Source organism: Puma concolor, chromosome A3 (assembly GCF_028749965.1).
Source record: "Puma concolor isolate L17-30 chromosome A3, mPumCon1.1.hap2, whole genome shotgun sequence".
NCBI lineage: Eukaryota > Metazoa > Chordata > Mammalia > Carnivora > Felidae > Puma > Puma concolor.
The window spans coordinates 106323520-106347045 of record NC_141669.1 but is presented as its reverse complement, the minus strand read 5'-3'; the positions used below and the strand labels follow the sequence as shown (position 1 = coordinate 106347045).

The following is a 23526-nucleotide window of genomic DNA, read 5'->3' as shown; positions in this document are numbered from 1 at the left end:
TCCCCCACCTCTCGCCAGCCGCTTTGGGGTACCAGTTGCCGCCAGTCCTGACCCCCTCCACTTTTCACCGCCACTCCCGCCCCGGGGCCCACGCTGCTGGTCTCCTAGCGGAGCAGGGTGCCACTCCCCCCTACCCCCAAGGTTCTGCGCCCCGCGCCACTCAGCGCGCACCCCGACCCCCAGACACTGGGCACGTGCCGCGGGGTTGGGGCTGCGGTGGACCGCCGGGAAGACCCCCGAGGAGTGCGCTGCAAGGCGGCTTTCCCGGATGCCCCACCCACCTCCTCCCAGCGCGGCCCGCGACCCTCCAAGAGTCGCCCGCCCCAGGCCGCGAGGCTGCGCCCCCGGCCCGCCGGGCGCCCCCTCCCCGCCCGCCGGCTCGCGGCAGCCGGGCGGCCAGCCCTGCCCCTGCCCACCCCCAGCCCAGCCCGGGCGCGCCGCACTGGGCATGCTCCGTAGCCTGGGCAGGTTGGGGCTGCGAGGCGACAGCTTGGGCTCTGGAGCCGGGAGGCGAACCGGGAGGGAGACTCGGGGCTGGGGCGGAGGGAGCGGCCGGCCACGAAGCGGCGGCAGGGCCCGGGGCCGGGGACACGCCGAGCCCCGCGGGCGGGCGGGCGGAGCGGGCCGGCGCTACCCCTCGGGTTCGGCTAGGAGCGCCCGCGGAGACCCCCCGCCCTCGGCAGAGGTGAGGATCGCGCTCGGGGAGGCGGGGAGGCGGGGAGGCTGGGGGCGGGCGGGGGCCGGCGGGAGGGCGGGACCGGACGCGCCGGGAGGGGGCTCGGCGGCCCGCTCTCTAGGGGGGGAGGGGGCTGGTGGCGCGGGGAGCAGTAAGTGAGCCGCACCGCAAACAAGATCTCACACACATACGCGCGCACACACGCGCGCGCACACACTGGGTCTCCAGGCGGCGGCCGTGGCCGCATCCCCGGCAGCAGCTCCCGGCCAAGTGACAGGTAGGAGAAGGCATTTCGGGTCCCGCCCGAGGATGCTCCCGCCCGCCCGGGCCCGCCGGGCTTGTTTGCTCCCGGCGGGTGCGTCCCGGACGCGCGCGCGCGCACCCGGATGCCCTGCCGGGGAGCCGGTGCAGGTGCGGGGTGCGAGGCGCCTAGCGCGCGGGAGGCAGGGGTCCTCGCGCCACCCCCTCCTCTATAATCATCGCCCACTGGGTTTCCTCAGACTCGGTGCAGACGTTCACCGCTTCTGGCTAGAAATAGCTCGGCCCGACGTGTATATGATTATTTTGGTTGGAAATAGTTGGCACTGTGCAAAGCATGTAAATGTGTATGCATGGGGATCTTCTTACCTCTTCTGGAGAGGTAATAGAAATGATTGAGTATTTCCACTTAAAACAACACTGACAGGCCAGCATTCGGTGGGGGGCAGTGTTCCTGCCTCCTAAAGGCATATAAGTGATGGAGATTAAAGGCTGTCTTATTTTCAGAATTTTAAAGTTGCCTTTTCCTTAACTAATTAGACCCTGTTTATATAGTACAGTACTTCTGACTGTAGACTTTATAGGCAGGACAGTATAGAAATACGGAAATACAGAATTCAATTTCCAGTTGTTTCTAAATGTACCTTAATCTAGAATCATAAAACTCTCATAAAGTATCATTTTTCTAGAGAAAATACAAATGTCCATTATATTTTTAAACACTTGCATGTATTTGAGAGGTCACTTCCTACTCCTCTTTTTTTTTATACTCTTGTAGTGAGTCTATTGTTATAAACACAGATGTTTTAAGTTTAATTTCGTTCAAACCATTAATGGCAGGTCACTTTTTTTTTTTTTACCATAAATATGATACATGGTGGTCTATAAGTTAAGTTATGAGTGTGTGGAAATAGATGCTTAATAATTGTTTGGCTGGCAATAATATCATTCCAACATAGCTCTGTGATACCTAAAATTGTATTGAGTTTCCTCTTTAAAGGGAAATAAGATTTATACAGTAAACATGACTAGGAAAAGCAACTGGTGAATTTACCTGGGCCATCTACAAAGAGGGTAAGAAAGTGTCTAAGGAACTGTGTTCTTCAGGACAAACTGTGTGTGTGTGTGTTTGTGTGTGTGTGTGTGTGTGTGTGTGTGTGTGTGTGTGTGTGTGTGTAAAATTTAACTTTATCCTTTTAGTTTTTTCAGGACTCTTGGTTTCAAAAACATGTGGTTGAACTGAGAACCTAATGTTATGTACTCTTCAAACTTCAGTGGCCTAAGTTGTAGAGTCCTCTAGAAGCACAGAAATCCAGCTAGGTAGGGGCGAGTGGTTTAATCTGCCATTATCCATGTTATGTAATCTAGAATGCTGTGTTTTTCATAGGACAGTCTTGCATAGTTTTCAGCTGGTGTTTCAATCTATTATGTCATCTTCATTTTGAACTGTAGAAGTTTAATAAATGATTGCCATCTTGGGAGAACACCTGTTTTCATAGAAATTTACTTCTTAAGAGCATTTTTTATTGGCATTTTTATATTACGAGACTTGCTGCCAGAACTAGTAACCCTTTGCATATAACATAGCAGAGCTAAAGGCACCCTCTATTAGATTAATTGTGTTATTACTCAACCATCCGAACTTCGTTGTGATTTAGCTTTGATGATATCACCACCCAGCTTTGAATTAATGGCTGTTGAAAATGCTATTCTACAAGTAACTGTCAAAACAGAATTTCTAAGACTCTGTTTGATCACTGGATACACATTTCTATCTGTCGGAATAATTCTACCTTTATTTTACAAATGCACACCCACACAGAAGAGCTTTGTTCTCAAATACTGTCTTCTGAGTTTTATATTTGTGTGCCTAAAAATGTGAATGATATTAAACTGCTTATGTCCCCGGAATCTTGAGGTGGTATGTTTTTGCTTATGAGATAGCGAAAACTGGAGGTTTCAAGAGTGGTAGGGTTACCAAAAAGCTTTTGCAGAAGTGGACGTTGAAAATCTTTAAAATCTGTCACTTTGAGCTATTTCATTTCCAGCAGAGACCTAGCCAGTGCCTTTGACCCTGCTCTTTTGTCTTTCCCAATAGTGCATCCAACTGTCTTTGCCTTCGTGTGTACTGCTGATTTTGGTAACATGGGCCAGTTATACTTATTAAGAATTGAAATGTGTTTACGTAGTAGTTATTCCAACCCCTTGAAGTTAAAATTGGGGTGAAAGTGACTTTTCTTGCTGCTGTATTTTCCTTAAACGGATCAAACTGGTGTGCTAATTTGTGAACGGATGTGATAGGAGTGAAGTTAGCTTCTGGATTTTGTGTTGCATTTCCATCCTAAAACTTTCAGATGTGGTCAGCAAACTCAAATATCACAATTAAGTAATACGTTTTATGGATTATGTATTTATTTGTTTAGTGTTTATTTTTGAGAGAGAGACAGAGTGTGAGTGGGGGAGGGGCAGAGAGAGAGGGAGACACAGAATCTGAAGCAGGCTGCAGGCTCTGAGCAAGCTGTCAGTACAGAGCCCGATGCAGGGCTTGAACTCACGAACCATGAGATCATGACCTGAGCTGAAGTCGGACACTTACCGACTGAGCCACCGAGGTGCCCCCTCCCGTTTTATGGATTATTTTAAAAAATTGTTAGTAATTAGCTGCTGAGTTTGATTGTTGACGTTTGAAAGTCTTGTATTGAGAGTAAATTTTTATCTTTTTGAATCACAGCACTTAATGTAGTCATAGAAAAGAAAGATTATTTCTCATATTCTCCACAAATGCCCTTAATAGTGAACTCAAATATTTTTGGAGAAGCAAAGATATTCTTTGAAACTTAAAATTATTTACCAGATTGCAGCTAAGTTGTCGTCCTTTGTGACCATTTGTAAAGTAGGGATGAAACCGCGTGTTTATTGGCATTCATGACCTAGGCTTTTAATAAACTGGCTATCACAGTAGGTCTTGTCAAACCAAGAACTTCTGCGTTTTATATGCAGAATGAGGTCAAGGACTAATGGAGACGCTTTAATGATCACACTTAGTATTTCATGTCCAGACTGAAGTTTCTAAAATAGGTGATTTTCCCCTTGTAATGTGAACTTGTAGGCCATATTAATGTCAGCCGAAAAGACCCACCGCCTATCGAGAAATAAATACAGCTTTTCATTGCTGACGGTGGGCAGCAGCGACTTTCTGTGGTTTTGCTGGTGGCGTTCAGGTGTTAACTGTGTCAGCAGGGACCCTGCTTAGTTTTCATTACTGTCCATTCTGTGTTCTTTGTCTCCCCGGTGGTGTTTAGGAAATACAATAACCTTACATAGGTCTTCCCCCCATTCCTTGTTATTTGTTTTTCTGTGTCATAGTTTCTTTTTTGATAAAGCCTTCCCCTTTAAAGTAGAAATACTTCCTCAAGGTGTAGTATTGTTTGTGTAGTTATACCTTAGAATAATAGAAAGGTCTGGCACATTCAGAGGCTGTGATTCTTTAGCTAACCAAATATAAAAATGGGTAGTTTACTTCTACTCCCCCAGTGGAAGTAGAGCTGGGTGATAATGCATTACTGAGTAGGTGAGTAAAAAGTTTGCATTGCCCTCATGGGAATTAAGCCCGCTTTCAAAAAAAAAAAAAAAAAAAAAGAAATCACCCAGAGTCGCTTTTTATTCTGAAGGCCAGTTTCACTTAATTGCAACAACTGCCCCCAAATCCCACTTTGTAAAAGTCTCTGTGGAAGCTCATGCCTTTGGATGCTTTTCATATGCTCAAGGTGTAATCCCAAGTTCATAGAGGAAGTGGAATCACTAAAACCCTACCTTCCAGGTCTTAGCTGGGAGATCCTTCTGTGCAAGAGGATGAATGGTCAGCAGTTTTTATTTTTCTCTGCATGAACTCTATCCACTTTTTCTTTTCTGTTCTTTGAGGAATCAAAATAGTTGAAAGATACATAAATCAAAAGAAAGTTTTTCTCTGAACACCTCTGTAGCCTACTACCTATAAATCCTTCAATGAGAAGGTCGCATACCAAGTGAAGGCCAGATAGCCTTATCTTATCCTGTTGACTGGGAGTCTCCTTCAGGGCTCCTCTCCCATGATCCTTTGGTATGCTGAGGGTTGGGAAATTCTACCTCTAGCTACCACACCACCCTTGGGCCAGGCAAATCACTGCTCTAAGATCCATTGCCCTTAAAGCATTCTTTTCCTCCTGAACAATTAAAGGGTGTTTTTGGCTCCCTGACATGGCTGAAGTAGCCATTTCTTTAGAACCAGAGGAAGAAGGTCACTTGAAGTAATTAGTGATAAGCGGCTCATCCAGAGAGAAGAGACCACACAGACCATTAGATTTACACTTGACAGCTTGTGCTCACTTCTAGAACAGGAGCTCTTCGTCTTGGGTCTACCTCGTAATGGTTTCAGGATGGACTTTGGTGGGTCTGTGAGTATAGCTGGCAAATGAATTACATCTTTATTTGCACTTACTTCCAAGTGACAGACTAAGTATTATTGTCGCTCTGAATCTTGATGTTTAATGGGTTGCAAATATATTACTAGGTATGTCCAGTTTGTTTTTCTTTAATTATTTCGATAAGTATATTCCAATGTAGTTTCCTTTGCACTTGATTTTTTTAAAGTTTATCTATTTAGGGGCGCCTGGGTGGCTCAGTCGGTTAAGCGTCCGACTTCAGCTCAGGTCACGATCTCACGGTCCATGAGTTCGAGCCCCGCGTGGGACTCTGGGCTGATGGCTCAGAGCCTGGAGCCTGCTTCCAATTCTGTGTCTCCCTCTCTCTCTGCCCCTCCCCCGTTCATGCTCTGTCTCTCTCTGTCTCAAAAATAAATAAATGTTAAAAAAAAAAAGTAAAAAAAAAAAGTTTATCTATTTATATTTTTGAGAAACAGAGAGAGAGTACAAGTGGGGGAGGGGAAGAATGAGAGGGATAGAGCACAGAGCCCGACGTGGGACTAGATCCCATGAACTGCAAGATCATGACCTGAGCCAAAATCAAAAGTTGGACACTTTATCAACTGAGCCACCTAGGTGCCCCATTTTTTTTAAAAAAAAATTTTAATGTTTATTTTATTTTACTTTTTTTTTGAGAGAGAGACAGAGTGCAAGTGGGGGAAGAGCAGAGAGAGAGGGAGACACAGAATCAAAAGCAGGCTCCAGGCTCTGAGCTGTCAGCACAGAACCCAATGTGGGGCTTGAACTCACAGATCACGAGATTATGACCTGAGCCAAAGCCACCCAGGTACCCCCTTCCTATTTTTTTTTTAAGTTTATTTGTTTTGAGAGACAGTGTGAGTGGGGGAGGGGCAGAGAGCCAGGGAGAGGGAGAGAATCCCAAGCAGGCTCCGTGCTGTCAGCACAAGCTTGACACGTGGCTGGATCTCACATATGGTGAGATCATGACTGAGCCGAAACCAAGAGTTGGATGCTTAACCAACTGAGCCACCCATGCAACTGTGCACTTAATTTTATGCGTTTAAAAATATTATGGGTGGCTCAGTCAGTCAAGTGTCCAACTCTTGATTTTGGCTCAGGTCATGATCTCGTGGTTCGTGAGTTCGAGCCTGGCATTGAGGTCCGTGCTGACGGTGTGGAGCCTGCTTGTGATTCTCCTTCTCTCTCTCTCTTTCTCTGCCCTTCCCCTTTTCATGCTTCCTCTCTCTCTCTCTCCCCCAAAATAAATAAATACACTTAAAAAAATACTATGCTCATAAGGGTCTATACAATTCACTAGATTTTGAGGGTGGGGTCTGTGACCCCACTGAAGGTAAAGGACAACTGCTCTAGAAACACTTCGTCTTAGAGACAGGTGGAGGGTAAGCACGGGGTGGCGGGGGTGGCAGGGGTTGCACACTTTCAGCAGTGTGAGGTTGCTAAGACCCTGAGGTGTTGGAATCAGGCAGACCCGAGTTCAAATCTTGACTGTGTTATCTATTAGCTGTGTGACCCTGGGCATCTACTCAGTTCCCCCGTCTGTAACACGGGGAGAATGACTCCACAGGACAAAAGTGCCCGGCACTGTACTGTGCACAATACTGGGTATTGTGTTACTGTTGCTGTTGCTGCTACTGTTATCAGTCCTTCTGATGCTGCTAGGGTTACTGCTCACCCTCTCGTTCTCCTCCTCTGTAGGAGCAGATGTTGGACCTATCCTTACAAAGCAGGCTGAGTCAGTTCCTGTAGAACTTAGGACGCTTGCTCTGCTCTCCCTGCAAGTTACAGAAAGTTCTGGGCACCTTTTTGGGCTGCTGTGAGGTTCTAGATCTTCCTCTGGATTCTCTGTGACTGCGGTTGGACAGGGGCATGTGACATTAATTCAGCCCTAACTGCCTCAAATTCGGTGACTGTCACTCAGTGAGTCAGATGCTGTCACCAGGTCATCTGTGCCTCCCACCAGGCTTGTACAAGAGACCATAGTAAGCCATCGGGGCCTGGAAGGAGAGAGGTATCCACGAGAGCAGTTTGGAGATCGCTGGTGTTAGGACGCTTGGTGGCTCCTGTTTTCCCACTGGGGCTTCAGTGGGTGCCCTCAGCGTCTCCACTTTACATGGTAACAGCAACAGCGGCAACAAAACAACAGACATTTGTTGAGCAATTAAAGTGTGCCCTGTCATTTAATCCTTTTTTGGGTGGTTACTGGTAGTCTCTCCATTTTACACTTGGAGGCTTGGGAAGGTGAAGTGACTTCGTGGGGTTCAGTTTAGAGGAAGGATGCAAATCCAGGGAGACTGATGCTGGAACGCCGACTTTTAACCATTGGGCTGTTATCTGCAGCTGAGGTACATGCTGCCGAAGGTTTTGTTGCCATAAAAACCTTTGTGACCTGGGGCGCCTGGATGGCTCGGTGGGTTAAGCATCTGGCTCTTGATTTGGGCTCAGGTCATGATCTCAAGGTTTGTGAGATCAAGCCCCACATTGGGCTCTGCATTGACAGTGTGGAGCCTGCTTGGGATTGTCTCCCTCTCTCTCTGTCCCTCTCCTGCTTGTGTGCTCTCTCTCTCTCTCTCTCTCTCAAAATAAATAAACATGGGGAAACAAAAGCTTTGTGACCATTATTTTAAGTGACTGGGGTGAGGGATGACAGAGAAGCTTCTGGCAACCCTGCTGCTGTAAACATGGCATTGAAATAGGAAGTTGAGCATCACACCATGGGTCTTCATCTAATCCTACATAGTTTTGTTTCTGCAGGTGCATGGGCCAGAGTCTGAGAGAAGGAGATTATTAACTACTACTCTGGGGTAGCCTAAAAAAGAATTTTAGATTTCTGCAGGGCCAACTTTTACCTGGTAAGGTCCCTCCTGGTGCCATCCAGGGTGTGGCACACTCTTATTTTTCTGAGGGCCAGGTAAACAACAGGTAGTTGGCTGGGTGTTAGAGACCTTAGGGAGTGGTAGGGGTCTCATGTATCCAGGAGGCCCGTAGTGCCCCTTCCTAGGGAACAGCTGCCATGCAGGGCTGACACGTTTGCGCCACGTGGGCATGGAAATTCTCTACAATCTTAAGAGAAGCATGAAATCCAGATTTATTTTTAAGTGTGTGATCTCATTTAAAAATGTTTAGAAATGAATTAAAGAAAAACAAGCATGTCAACCCCTGGGGTGGCCAAACAAAACCCATTTGTGGAACGAATTCTGCCCATCAGGTCCCATTTTGGTCCTTTTGTCAACTGCACTGGGAAACACTGAGTACTAGAAAGGGTCAGTACTGTACTTTCATCTTTAAGTAAGCATGGCATCTTCTTTATTCATGCGTGTTTTTTTTTCCTGTTAAATTTCTTACAAAGGTTGCTATGGCCATTTATTTTCAGTGCATATAGATCTTAGATTCTGAATTTCTGCCTGTTTTTCCTCACTCTCATTATTCTAAGACGTTAGCAAATTTACAAAGTTAAGGGAGGCAGGACATGGTTTTCTCTCCGATTACATGGTGCTGCTTTAAAATAAGAACACCTTGGGGTGCCTGGGTGGCTCAGTTAAGTGTCCAACTTTGGCTCAGGTCATGATCTCATGGTTCATGAGTTCGAGCCCCACATTGGGCTCTGTGCTGATAGCTCAGAGCCTGGAGCCTGCTTCAGATTCTTTGTCTCCCTCTCTCTCTTCCCCTCCCCTGCTTGTGCTCTGTGTGTGTGTGTCTCTTTCTCTCAAAAATAAGTAAACGTTAAAAAAATTAAAAAAAATAAAACAAGAACACCTTAAGTGTGGAGAATTAGGTGACTTCATTTATGGGGACATGCAGGTTTTTGCATACGTCACAGTCTCAAACTCAAACCAGTCCCCCACAACCCCCCAGCTATTTGGTGTTTGCCGTACCTGTCCTGGACATACAGAATGTAGATCTGTTTCTGCAGGTTAGTTTTGCGAGGTGCAATCTACTTAACAGCCCTCACTTTCCTTTTGGTTCTTTTTTTTTTTAATTTTTTTTTTCAACGTTTATTTATTTTTGGGACAGAGAGAGACAGAGCATGAACGGGGGAGGGGCAGAGAGAGAGGGAGACACAGAATCGGAAACAGGCTCCAGGCTCCAAGCCATCAGCCCAGAGCCCGACGCGGGGCTCGAACTCACGGACCGCGAGATCGTGACCTGGCTGAAGTCGGACGCTTAACCGACTGCGCCACCCAGGCGCCCCTCCATTTGGTTCTTAAATGAGTGATCACAAGTGATCAAATCAGAGTAAAGTCCCTTTGAGATGGATTTCTCCCATATCTGCTGATGCATTATCATTGGGCAAATCACCAAACCCCTTCTAGGATTTCTGTTAATTTTTTATTTTCACTGGTTTTGAAGATGATGAATGTGATGCATTAATACGTACCAATCCAAATGACAATATAGAAATACAGAAACGAAATGTAAAATGCTCTTACCCACCTGCACTTATCCCCAAATATGATCATTGGCAACAGCTTAGAGTGCCTGTTTCTTCTCCCTTTTCTGTGCATTTATGTGTGTAAGTATATATTCATCTTTTTCTTATTATATAAGTACCATTATTCTGTCTACATTTTTTTGTGACTTGCTTTTGTCCAATTAAAGTATGTCATGAAGCTCTTCCCATGTCACTGTACTGGTTATCTTTTTCCTTCTAACATTACAGAAACTTTGGTAGTGCGGGTACACCATATTTTATTTAACCATTCACCTGTTTTCACTGTTGCACACTGGAAGATTGGAAGATCATTGTACATAGGTCTTTGTGCACAAGTGCAAGATTTTCTTGTAGCTAAGTTCCTAGAAATAGAACTAATTGGTCAAAGGGGTATGCATATTTTACATTTTGAGAGAGCAATGCCAAATTGCCTTTAAGAAAGGCCTCCAAGGAATTTCTATCTCATGGAACCTCAAATTATGAACATATCCTCTAACTGAAGCCTGTGTCACGTTGTTACATTGTTTCACTAATTCAGTGGGATTTCGTTTATATACTGTGCACCAGGAAATGACTTGAGAAATAGCCTATGTCCTTAAATTTCTTGAAAATGCAATACTTAATCAAAATGAATTTCTCAGTTCAGAGGCCGGTTTAAAAACTCCTTAGTAAAAAGATACCTTGCAGACTCTGAATTGAAAATCTGTATTCTGACCAGTTTGGTTAGCTGTGACATTCTAGATTTCTCACACCAGGGACATGTCATAAGCGCCCTTGAATATGTGGTCAGAGAAGTGAGGCACTGGAAAGGCAACAAAGGTTGATTTTGACCTGAGAAAATCAAGTTAATTTCATTGCTAAAAATTCTGTCCAGGCGTATTTATAGCTTTTGACTTTCAAATACTTACTTATTTAAGAATCTCATTTACTTTCTACTTAGAGAATTATAAAGTTCAGAGGTAATGCTATTTTATTGAGATTTATTATTTAATAGATACCTGAAGGTAATTTTCGTAATATTTAGAAATGATATATAGACAAATGATATGTATACATTAGAAACCACTCTTTATTTTCATTTAAAAGAGAGATACTGGGAAAATGCAGAAAATCCAGGTCACCGATTCTCAATTTTTTTCAGAAGTCACAACTTCAACAACTATAGTTGTGACCAATAACACGAAGTGAATTAGTACTTTTTAGAATTTTGTGCCATCCCTTGAAAGACTGACTTGCTTGACCTTAAAGTATCGCGGGATCAGGTTTAGTAATCTTGATCTGGGTAAAGTGTAGGAAAGTGAAATATTTCTGTTTTTAAAGATGGCTTTGGTTCTCTCATGTCTCTCCAGATATCCATTTAAAAAAATTTCTGGTTAGGTTGGCAGTGACATTCGGATTCTGATTGTGTGCCTTCTGCATGTTTATTTTTACAGCACGCTGAATTGTAGAAATATGGTAGGATTCATTTATATTTCCTTGGCATCGAAACCTTGCTATTCAAGAAAGTGTGTACTAGGTTTTGCTCATGGAAATGTTGCAATGATTTACAGTTTACAGACAATTTCCTTTGATAATGTCTGTGAGAGCCACAGTGGAGGGCCCTAGCTGGTCACTCTTTAACTCTGGGTCATTCAGGGCCTGCCAAGGAACAGATGGCATGTGTAAACTGAGTCCTGCAGAGGGTTTAATAAAGGGACCCTTTGGAAGGTATGGGCAGGTGTAGGGAACACAACCAGGTGGGTGCTGCAAAGGGACTTAGCAACGGTGGGGAGCTATTCTTGTTCTGATTGAAGGGGAAAGAAGGGCTGTCTGGCATGAGCTGTGTCCTTTCGTAGAGGGACACAGTCGACCTGGAATGTGCCTGCAGGGACACCGTGGGGGAATAAATATGCCTGCCTCACGCTTCCCTTGCCCCCCAAGCTTCTGTCTGGTGCCATCCATTAGCTGAATCCAGTCAGAAACCAAAGGGCACAGGGGAGGAGGCAAGGCTGGAGAAGGATGGCAAATGGGTCTGGGGAGTCAAATGTGGACTCCACCCACCTGCCATTCCATAGCAGAGGTATCAGAGGTCAGGCCAGGGTGGAAAGCCCATGGCCTGGTTTGGTGGGCAAAAAAGAGCAAACAGCTACAATGATTACATTTAAATTGAAGATGGGAGTGTTCTACCATGCCACATGGCTAACATCAGTAAGATTTGTGTGGTGGGCCTTAGAGAAACCTTTTTTTTTTTTTTTTTTTTTTTGGTAATTTTTGGTTCATTTGAAATGGATTCTGTTTCTTGGCATATGCATAGAATGGAAAACTTTATGGGTTTATCTGAAGAACCAGAAGTATAGGCTGTAGACAGCTGAGACAGAAGAGATTCATAAAGTCTGTCAATATGGAGTTGGATACCTAACATATAATTCTTTTGCTTTTAATATTTTATGAAAATATTTTACTTAAAATGTCAGGTACCTGGGGGAAGAGACGAGGAGGAAATTAAGGTTATTAGCAGTAATTTCCCTTCAAAGAAGTCAATTTAACTGAATCATTAGCATCACTGAATGGAAACGAACAAGCTTTATTTTTCCATTTGTTCAACATGGCAGTAAGACTCTGAGATTTTGGGCTCATTTATTTCCTCATTTCCGTGGCCCTGTTGTTTGAAAAGGTAGACTGCTCTGTTTGGTTTGTGTACTTGTTCTGAATGAACAAGCAGTGAAACTTGATTAGAATCATAAAATCTTACTGCTGTAAGGAATATCAGAGTTCATCTCTTCTTACCTCCACATGTTATGGTGTAAGAAAGCAAGGCACTAGCTGTTAGCAGCTACCACTGTGCAAATTCCCTGAGTTGGTGACTCTGGGGAAGTCGCGTCACTTTGCCAACCTGAGGGATTGTAGATTAGTTCACTTTTGCTGTTACCTTACACACTCCCGAAGTCCCTGACTGCAAGCGCTTGCTTGTTCAACTTCTGCAGTTTTATGTATTAGAGACAGAGCTTGCTGAACCTCTTGTCCACCACCCAGCTCTTAAAATGGTATTCTCTGGAGGTCTCTTCCTGACTCCTCTTGCTCTATTTACTTTCTGTACAACATAACTCGTCCACTTCTACCATTTTTACAACCTATTTGCTGATGACTCCTATATCCCCGACCTCTTGTCTGAGCTCCCCTTGTAGCCTGTTGTCTGCTGGATAGCTTAACATTCAAATCCTATGGATACTTTCACATCATTGTGTCCAAAAGAGAAGTCCTCAGCTTCACTTCAAATCCATGTCTCATCCTGGGTTTTAAATCTTCGTGATACAAGTCACTGATCTGTGGAGTCTGTCTCATTAGTACCTTGCAATTCTGTCTGCTTCTCTCCATTCGTGTGCCTGAGTTTTGTTCTTAACATTCTGTGCATTGATTCTGTCTGTAATTTAAAAAAAAAAAAATTGTTTTAATGTTTATTTTTGAGAGAACTGGCAGCACGGAGCCCGATGTGGGGCTTGAACTCACAAACTGAGAGATCACGGCCTGAGCCGAAGTCTGACACTTACCCAGGTGCCCCTATTCTACCTGTAATGTTTTAATCTGCCTCCCTGTTGTTCTCTCATTCATTCCTTATCCTTGTGTTGTGCTGGCTATTAAGTGAGTATCAGGTACTGTAACAGCAAGTGAGTTGCAGCTCTTGCCCTCAGGGCTTTACAGTTTACTGGAGGAGGTGGATGAACAGCTACTTTATACATTTACATCTCTGCCGCTTTACCCCATTCTCTTCACTCAGCCAAAGTAATTTGCACAAAACAAATCTTTCCATAGTGTTACTTCTGAAATGCTTCAACAGCTCCTTATTGTTTTCGGGACTGAATTCTGTTTCTCTGATTTGCCAAATATAAGCCATCCCCAGCCAGACCGCAACAGTGAAGTTTTAATGCTTTAATTTGCATCACCTGTACTAAGCTACATTAAAATTCTAAGAACACGAGGTCGGTGGCCATAGTGCCTTTGCTGATTTTGCACTCGACTCCCTTCTGCAACTGGCCGAATCCTGCACACCTCCCACAGTTGTCTCCTTCCCTGACTGGATTTCAGCTCCAGGTTGGATGTCCCCACCTTAGTCCTCCTGTTGAATGGTTTGCCAATTTTAGCCACAGTACGACTTTCTTGGGGGAAAGGAAAAATCTGGCGCATATTGGAAGACTAAATCATCGTCTCTTAAGTGATTGAATAACTAAATGCCATTATCGCAGAGTCTGCAGATTGGGCAAATTAAGGAAGCAGTCTGATGAGTCAGCAGAAGAGGTGCCATGTTACATAAATTGAAACCATCTGCAGACTTACAACGGAGGGAAAACATATTCCCTGATTATTTACACTGGCCTCTGAGAAGTAGCACAGTGATCAGTTTGGAAAGATGATCAGTAGTTTGAAAACTCCACATTCATTAATTTTGCTGGCAGAAGTTCTGATATTGATAGTATCCCAGAACCAGAGGAGACATTTCCCTGAAGATAGCTTATCATTCATTCCTGCTGGGCACACTCTCACATTGTTTTTTCTATGTTATGAGTTCGATTTTAATCAAGTTCTGCTTATTTTTCTTATGGCGTGTTAGATCTCCTAATCAGAGAAGCTTTTTTTTTTTTTCCTACTTGACTAGAAACTCACAGGAAAAATGTATTTATTTAATCAGATTATTTTGATTAAGTGGGACTCTTGGTAATCTAAAATGCTTTGTATTTATTTTCTTGTAGCATTTTATTTTCAAAATGGCCTGTGAACATATCAGTGCCAGAGAGAGAGAGAGAGCAAGCAGGAGAGCTATTAATTAATTGAAGGAAAATACGCTGCTGAATATTGTTTTTAAGAGAGCATCTTTTGTAGTTCCCAAATCAGGAGGAGCATTTTATTTATGATGTTGGTTTGAATCCTATGATGATAGTGACTGTCATGGTGTTAACCTTGCTGCCTGTCCCACCAAGCTTACGGTGTCAGTTGTGGTTTAAGAGGTAGAGTTCCTGGGGTGCCTGGGTGGCTCAGTCAGTTAAGCGTCCGACTTCAGCTCAGGTCACGATCTCCCTGGTCTGTGAGTTTGAGCCCTGCGTCGGGCTCTGTGCTGGCAGCTCAGACCTAGAGCCTGCTTTGGAGTCTGTGTCTCCTTATCTCTGCCCCTCCCCACTCTCTCCCTCTCTCTCTCTCTCTCTCTCTCTCTCTCTCTCTCTCTCTCTCTCTCTCTCTCTCAAAAGTAAATAAGCATTAAAAAAAAGAAAGAGGTATAGGTTCCTTCTTTGTAATTGGCATCTTTTTGATTTAGCAAATTTCTTTTAGCTTTGTGTTGAAAAAGGTGCTGGCGAAGTATGTTAATTATTGGATGTATCATCATTCCGATTTGAATGGACATAACATTTAGAAGGATGGTAGGTTAGCTACTGTAGGTTTCACAACAGCACCATGAAAATTCAGATAGGGAATATTTCCTTTCATTTAGCCTTTTTTTGGACCTGTGAGGCCCTCTGAGAACCTTAAGGCTGGCCTCATTCTGTCCATTCTTCATTCCCTTTGAAAGAACTTCAAAGTAACTAGTTAGAAGTTCCTCTCCCCTCTGTCATCAGCAGCATACAGAGATCTCTTGTGCCGCTACCAGAGGGAAAGGAGTGCATTTGGAAGCGCAGATGATTTGGGTGTGAACCTTTCATGAAAGCGACCGCCCTTGAAGCCAGCTGTCCTGCACCCTTCTGCTACATGTTAATTTTTATTTCCTCAGCTTGGGTTGATAAATGTGGCAAACCAACAGCTTTTACATCAAGATTGATAACCAGGAAGAAGCCACTCCTCGATTAAGAGCAACAATGTGGTTTAAAAACCTTCTGGAAATGTTGCACTTTTTACCCAACCAAGGCTCTTCCAGGCTTTGTCAGAGAGGTGAAGGCATAAATTACCTGAAAGGTATACCTCACTGCTGAATAGGGACAGTGGTTTGGAATATCTCAAGAAAAATTCCCGAGAGCAGCTGTTTGATTGCAGAAGGGGTATGATGCAAGGAACAGAGAGCTAGTGAATCAGTGCTTCCTCCCCTCACTCGAGCTGCGAAGACCATCAGAAAGGAGTTGTTACGCATGTGTACACACACATGCACAGTTGGGGACCGTAGGCTCGTAGGCCATGCTGTGGACCGGGATGTGTCTATAAAGAAATGGAGTCAGTTCTTTGATTATTTTGAGTCATTACAGGGTGGCTTTGTGATTTTTCAGAATGTTGTCATTTCCCAGGATACTTGAAGACCAGGCCCCAAATCCACTTTCCCTTTAGGGCTTAGACAGTGTGCCCTGGGCTTGACAAAGGAATGCAACCCTATTTAATTCTCTGAGTAATTCTGCAGGTTAGGTGTAATTACCACCTTTGAAAACTGAGTGATTAGAGCACTTACTCAAGGTCGCAAGGTTGATCAGTATAGTACAAGACACACAGGCTTCCAACTAAGGGCATCCCTACAGCTACATCTGTGGTCAGCCAGCTGCGCAGGACGCAGTTCTTCCCTGTTGTCTGATGAACTTGTGGTTCTGATTCAGGGTAGCAGTGTGTCCACTTGAAAATATTCCCCTCCTTGGCCTCCTCTGCAGCCGAGACTGCTTACCCAGTTCTGGCCAGCAAGATATGGATAGACATCTTTGGGTAGACTTTTCCTTCCTGATTTCTTCCTTTCCTTCCTGGCACCTGGACGTGATGCCTAGACTTGCAGATGCCATCTTGTGGTTGTGACAGTGAGCACAGGAAGTAGGAGTCCAGTTTCCTGATGACTTATTTGAGTGGCTTTACCAGCTCTAATCAACTTACCTGTGAGTTTCTTGTGAATTGAGAAGGATAAGTGACTGATTAAGTCACTTTGATGGGTATTATAGACTGAATTGTGTCCCTCCACAATTCATACATTGAAGCCCTAAACCACTAACTCAGAATGTGACTATATTTGGAGATAAAGGCCTTTAAAGAGATAAGTTTAAAATGAGGCTATTAGGTTGGGACTTAATCCAATCTGACTGGTGTCCGTATAAGAAGAGGCTATTAGGACTCTGGAGAGAAACCAGGGAGGTGTGTGCACACACAGGAAAGGCCATGTGAGGACACAGTGAGAAAGTGGCTATCTTTACACCAAGGAGAGTTTCCAGAAAACAACTGTGTTGGCACCTTGATTTTGGACTCACAGCCTCCAGAACTATAAGAAAAAAACATCTCTGTATTAATTAATTAATTAATTATCGCAAGCAGGCTTCATGCTGTCAGCAAAGAGCCCCATGCAGGGGTGGTGGGGGGGCGGGGGATGGGGTTCCATCTCACAGACTGTGAGACCATGACCTGAGCCAAAATCAAGAGTCAGACGCTCAACTGACTGAGCATCCAGGTGCCCCCAACATTTCTGTTATTTTATTTTATTTTTAATTTTTTAACATTTATTTATTTTTGAGAGAGAGACAGAGACAGAGATAAGAGTGTGAGTGAGGGAGGGGCAGAGAGAGAGGGAGACAGAATCTGAAGCAGGTTCCAGGCTCTGAGCTGCCAGCATAGAGCCTGACATGGGGCTTGAACTCATGAACCATGAGATCATGACCTGAGCCAAAGTCAGACACTTAACCAACTGAGCCACCCAGGTGTCCCCAACATCTCTGTTATTTAAACCACCCAGTCTGTGGTATCTCATGTGGCAGCCAAAGCCCTTAATACTGGGTGGGGGGGAGGGGTTCTTATACATGCAGCTGAAAGCAATCCTATGAATAGAGTAACCAAAACAAATGGAAGTATACCAGAACAAAATAATTTGGATGATTTATTAGTTCTACTATTTATTTTTTTAATAAATGCTGTCCCCATAGTATTCATGACACTATGTTTACTTTAACTGCCACTGTTCTGTCCCAGCACAGCCACGCATGTATGCACATGCACACCCACACGCGCGCGCGCACACACACGCACGCACACACACACACACACACACACACACACACTCTCTCTCTCTCTCTCTCTCTCTCTCTCTCTCTGAGCTTCCTTAGGCTGAGGTTGCCTGTTTCTGTTTCCTCATTCATAGCACAATATTTGCACATAGCAGGTACCTTTTACTTGTTTGTAGAATAAAGTATTTAAAAGAATGTACAGTTGACCCTTGAACAACATGGGGCTTTAAGGCACCAACTGGCTGAGCAGTCGAAAATTTGCCTGTAATTTTGATTCCCAGGAAACTTTACTAATAGACTACTGTAGATCAAATGCCTTCTTGATAACACAGACCGTTAAGATGTAGTTTGTGTGTTAATATATATTATATACTGTATTCTTACAATAAAGTGAGCTAGAGAAGAAAATATGTTATTAAATCATAAGGAAGAGAAAATACAGTCCTATACTGTAGGACTTTTTTTTGAAAAAAAATTTTGAAAAAAAATTTTTTTTGAAAAAAATTTACACATAAGTGGACCTGCACAATTCAAACTCCTGTTATTCAAGGATCAACGGTACTTGGCAATATTTAGGAAAACAGAATGGTCAGATCAGAATAATGATACAAAACATGTGTGCTCTTTTTATCATTTCTAAATAAGAATTTTGGTGTTTGAACACATATTCCTAATTTCAAAAGGTGATTTTTGTCTTAAATTGGTTTAGTTTACAGGGGATTTGTTTCCCTTGAACTTTCCTGTCAATTCATTGGTAGGCAGGGATTTAGATAAATCATATATTGCCTTTAGTCTGTTTCTCTTATTTTTTTCTGTATGAGTTTAACATGCTTCTTTAAGGAGTCATAGAGTTGAAACATTTCATGTTAAATGAGCTTAAATCATTTCCCATAATTAGGAACTTGAAGCACTGCCTGATTTGCAATTTGATAAGTAATGTGCACTTATTGAATTTTGCTGCTATCAATCTAAGTCCTGGGGTTAGTTTTTTAAAACAAAATAAAAATGCTTTTGGTTCTTCTTTCTTTGCTTTTAACTTCTAACTGAGCTTTTAAGTAGTTCAGGAGATACTTTAATTTCTTTTTAGGTAGTTGGTGCTTTTAATATTCTTTTGTGTGAAGAATAAATACTTTTGCACATGAGGCGCAGTATAATGCTTTCCCTGACTTGGTGCTGTTTAGACTGTATAGTACTATTAGTTAAGTCATGCAGAAACTTGACAGCTTAGATATGATATATTTTGTTTAGAATACTCTACCCAGAACCTGACAGAGCTACAGTATTGAATGGGGTCAAGGTAATAATGTGTCTTGACTCCTTTTATATGTGCGTGGAATTTCCGTGACCACATGAATTCATCTGAACTTATTTGAATACACTAATTATGAGTCCTTTGGCTCTTTCAAGCAATCATAACTCATTCGTAATTTTTAAATTAGATTTGTGCAGTAGCTAACACACAGTAGATTCTTAAATGTATCTGTAAGACGAATTTGTAAGATGGGGACACTGACCATATGCTGTCATAATACTTGTCTTTATTTCATGGGTTTGTATGTCCTATTTTAGATTTGTATGCATTCTGCTGTTTCTAAAATTGGTAGCTAAGCAATGCATTTTTTAACATTAATTATCAAGTTTGGTCTTACTCTTAAATTTCTTGTGGTTGCATGAGGCAGCACAGTGAGCATCTACCTTGGTGATCCCCACTTTCCTGGGTTCAAATTATATTGACCTTGACTATAACCTTGACATTTAGGAGAGTTGCCTAGACCCTGAAAATATAAAGCCCAATATGATCGTAAATGCCTGTTTCTATAATGTCCTCAATTACGCAACAAAAATAATCCAGCAAAATTGTCAGGATACATGAACATTTTATATAGGTATTGGCCTTGTATAGCCCAGACTTATCCACAAGAAAGAGTTCATTTTCTGAAGAATCCTTCACCAAACCAAGGGTTAGGTTTACAGTCCTGAGGCTGTGACTCTTTGGTTATTATAATCACAACATCTGGAGGAATCTGTTTCTTCCTTTGAACATAATGGTATGCTTATGCTTTTTTTTTTTTTTTTTTTGCTTTGTTTGGTATTTTTTGGAGGGATGTTATCAAATGTGTCTATCGCATGACTCATTTTATGGTATAAGAGGTTATTTGGATTAAATTGTCATTGCAATTTTTACCCTGTCTGCTTTACTCACTTAGACTATACAACCTTATGAAGAGTCAGGCGAAGCCAACATGACAGAAGAAAAAGTGATTATCTGAAACTCATCTTATCTAGATCAAAAAGGATGTATTTTATAGCTTAGGACATCACATAGAAAATATCTTTGCAGAGTTACTCTCTCAAGTGTGGCGTCAACGTCTGGGAAGAAAACCAGCATTTTTCAAGTGCCTAGTAAAGGTTAGGTATTCCACCAGGGGCTTCTGGACGTAACCCATCAGGGAGACGGTTTCACAGAATGGTTGTGCCTAGAGTATTGTGGGGTCCCAGCTTTGTCAGAGTATCCTTGGGCAAGTTCCTGACCTCCTTCTCATTGTCACTTTTTACATGAATCCTTTGAGATAGGCAGTGATATTCCCATTCTATAGAAAAGAAAACAGGCTCATTGAAGTAAATTTGTTCAGAGCCACATAGCTAGCAAGTTGCAGTGCTTGAATCTGGTGCCAAACCCTGCTTAAGATCCAACTCCCTCTCTCCCATTCCATGTCATCTCCTTTCCAAAGCTGTGTCTCAAAGTTCAGTATGGCTACTGAGTTGAATGTTTCAACTAAGTAGGCTGGTTGCTTTCATGTTGAATGAGCCAGATTAGAAGTACTGGTTATAAGAAGAAGGCTCGGAAAAGGGAATTGGGAGAAGGGACTTGGAGCTGGTCATTCCCCTAGCTTGACTAAGTGGCCTTGAGGAAGTCACCTGTCCCACTTACCTCATAAGTGAACTGTTTAGGCTTACAGAACTTTCAGATCAACCCTTTTATCATTGTGAACTATTCCTCTTTGTATCTGGTAAAACTTCTTGTGTTAAAGTCTGTTTGTCTTAATATAGCCAGTTCAGTGGTCTTTTGCTTACTTTTTGAATGCATGGTGTAACTTTTCCCTTTCTTCTGACCTATTTGTGTGTTTCTATTTAAAGCGTTTCTCTCTCTTGGGTGAGTATAGTTGATTCTTGCTTTATTATTGTTAATATCATTATCATTATTACTACCATTTTTTTCCGTTCTGACAGTCTGCCATTTGAATGGAGTGTTTAGTCCATTACGTTAAAAAAACATTTTTTTAACGTTTATTTATTTTTGAGACAGAGGGAGACAGAGCGTGAGTGGGGGAGGGGCAGAGAGAGAGGGAGACACAATCTGAAACAGGATCCAGGCTCTGAGCTGTCAGCACAGAGCCTGATGCGGGGCTCAAACCCACGAACTGTGAGATCATGACCTGAGCCGAAGTCGGACGCTTAAACAACTGAACCACCCAGGTGCCCCTAGTCCATTACGTTTAAAGGAGCTGTTGATATAGTTCTGTATTCTGGAGATAAAGTTTTAAGAGGTATATTACATTTGCATCTTGATTTTCTGTATCTTCTCAGTTTCTAATTTCTAATTAGAAGTTTCTCTTTCTAATTTAACTTTATGAAAAAAAGTCTTGTATAGGTTGGATGCTTATTAATGTAACTGGTTTGTTGTGTGGGTCACACTTAGTGAGACACAAGCAGAAAGCAGTTTTATTCTTTTCCCACCTTGATGTTGGGTGATATTTTTGGCAGATTCCATAGCTGTTGAGTCATTTTGTTTGAAGTATTGAAACCACCTAATTTTCAAAAATTAGAAAAATGTGTTTGTAATATGAATCAAAACTTCCTTTTTCCCATCCAGGGTACAGCTTCTCCCATTTTCTGTCCTTGAGTCTGACCAGTGGCTTGGTGATCATGAGTGAGGAAGAAAGGTCATTTCTGGTCTAATTCTCCTCTCTGTTCTTCTCTCTATCCAGGGTCTCTGGCTCCTCCATAGTTGGCAGGGGGCAGAAAAAAGGTTTAAGACTGTTTTACTTAGCTGGTGCTGTTTGTTTTCATGGCCAGTTCATCCTCATACACATCCTGATGGGTTTTTGTGGAGGTTCCACGCAAGTTCATTGACACCATGGCATTACTGGATGTGGGCATTGCAGCTCCTGGGTAACCATGGATAATCTTCAGCTCCTATCCTCCACTGGTGTATCACTGGAGCCTCTCTGAGCCCTTGTCCAGGCTGCCTATTTGGGTGGAGATTTTTTAAGATCACTCAAACCTTACTACAATGTGTGGTATCCATTTGGTCTATAGGAAGACTCACATGTCAGCACCATCAAGCTCTGTAGTGTAGCCCATTTCCCCTTTCACTGAGACTCTGTTGCCTTGCTCTAATATTGAAGGCAGCATCTGCCAGGCTCCTGTGCTCCAGCCTCACGCATGGCCCACAGAACAGGCGAGGAGTTTCTGTGCAGAGGCAAGCATTCAGCCAAGGGAGAGAATATCAGCCTCCCTCCTGGCAAGTTCCTCCAGCATGTGAGGGGTTGTTGTAGGCAGTTGGTCTGAGCTGATGGGGAAGGAAAGGGAACCAACTCTTTGTTCTTGAGAATTCTCTCTGAAGAAGTGTCTTCTCATATGGAGACTCTGGGGGGTGACCTCTGGACTGGTTTGGCGTATGTAGCAAGTTTCTGTGGTCACATGAAGGGAAATCCTCACTTACTGTCTTTAGCATTGAGACTTTAGCTGAAAATTTGAAACAGTAAGAGACTTCATCTTCTACTTCTGTTTAAAATAATTTAGACATTACTGTCTCTACAGCAGAATGCACAGATAAGTGTTATACTTTCAGTTACATTTATAACTACCTATCACACTTTATAATCTTCTCCCTTCACAGTAATGAGAAATGGTAAGTATAAAATAAATGCTTAATGAATTTACTCATGGTGATTACAGGATATTGGTCTCTGGGGAAAGTAAGGATGACCAATACAATAAGAGGAATGAGGTTTCTAATCTGTAACACTTTCTGCTAATTTGATTAGCAAATTTGGTCACTTAAATGGAAAAAAAAATGTAATTTAAAACTATTGTTACCTTTTGGTTTTGTTGATGGTTTCCTTTGCTGTGCGAAAGCTTTTTTGTTTGGTGTAGTCTCAACAGTTTATTTCTGCTTTTCTCCTGGCCTGAGGGGACATATCCATAAATATGTTGCTAAGAGTGATGTTTAACAGATTACTGCCTATGTTTTCTTTCAGGAGTTTTATGGTTTCAGGTCTCGTATTTAAGTCTTTAATCGATTTTGAGTTTATTTTTGTGTATGGTGTGAGAAAGTGGTCCAGTTTCATTCTTCTGCATGCAGCTGTCCTGTTTTCCCAGCACCATTTATTGAAAAGACTTGTCTTTTCCCCCATTGTATATTCTTGCCATAGATTAATGTCATAGATTGTCATAGATTAATTGATCATATATGTGTGGGTTTATTTCTGGGCTCTCTATTTTGATCCATTGATTGATGTGTCTGTTTTTATGCCAGTATATTGTTTTGATTACTACAGATTTGTAGTATATCATGAAATCTGGGATTGTGATACCTCCAGCTTTGTTCTTCTTTCCGAAGATTGCTTTAGCTATTCGAGGTCTTTTGTGGTTCCATACAAATTTTAGGATTATTTTTTCTAGTTCTGTGAAAAATGCTGTTGGTATTTTGATAGGGGTTGCATTGACTCTGTAGATTGCTTTGGGTAGTATGAACATTTTAATGATATTAATTCTTCTAGTCTATGAGCATGATAT

The 23526-nt window shown here is 42.7% G+C and overlaps 1 protein-coding gene across 12 annotated transcripts in view; it reads left to right on the top strand.

Moving 5' to 3' along the window:
• The first annotated feature begins 460 nt into the window (after positions 1 to 460).
• PLCB4 (phospholipase C beta 4) overlaps positions 461 to 23526 on the top strand; it is a 422070-nt gene continuing 399004 nt past the window's right edge. For 7 of the 12 annotated variants that reach the window (XM_086701708.1, XM_086701702.1, XM_086701707.1 and 4 more), the window contains exon 1: positions 462 to 685. The gene's annotated coding sequence lies outside the window, so the exon portion shown is untranslated. Of the gene's footprint in view, positions 686 to 808; positions 954 to 23526 lie in introns of those variants that run through there. The other 5 variants (XM_086701709.1, XM_086701712.1, XM_086701713.1 and 2 more) reach the window with 4 other exon arrangements.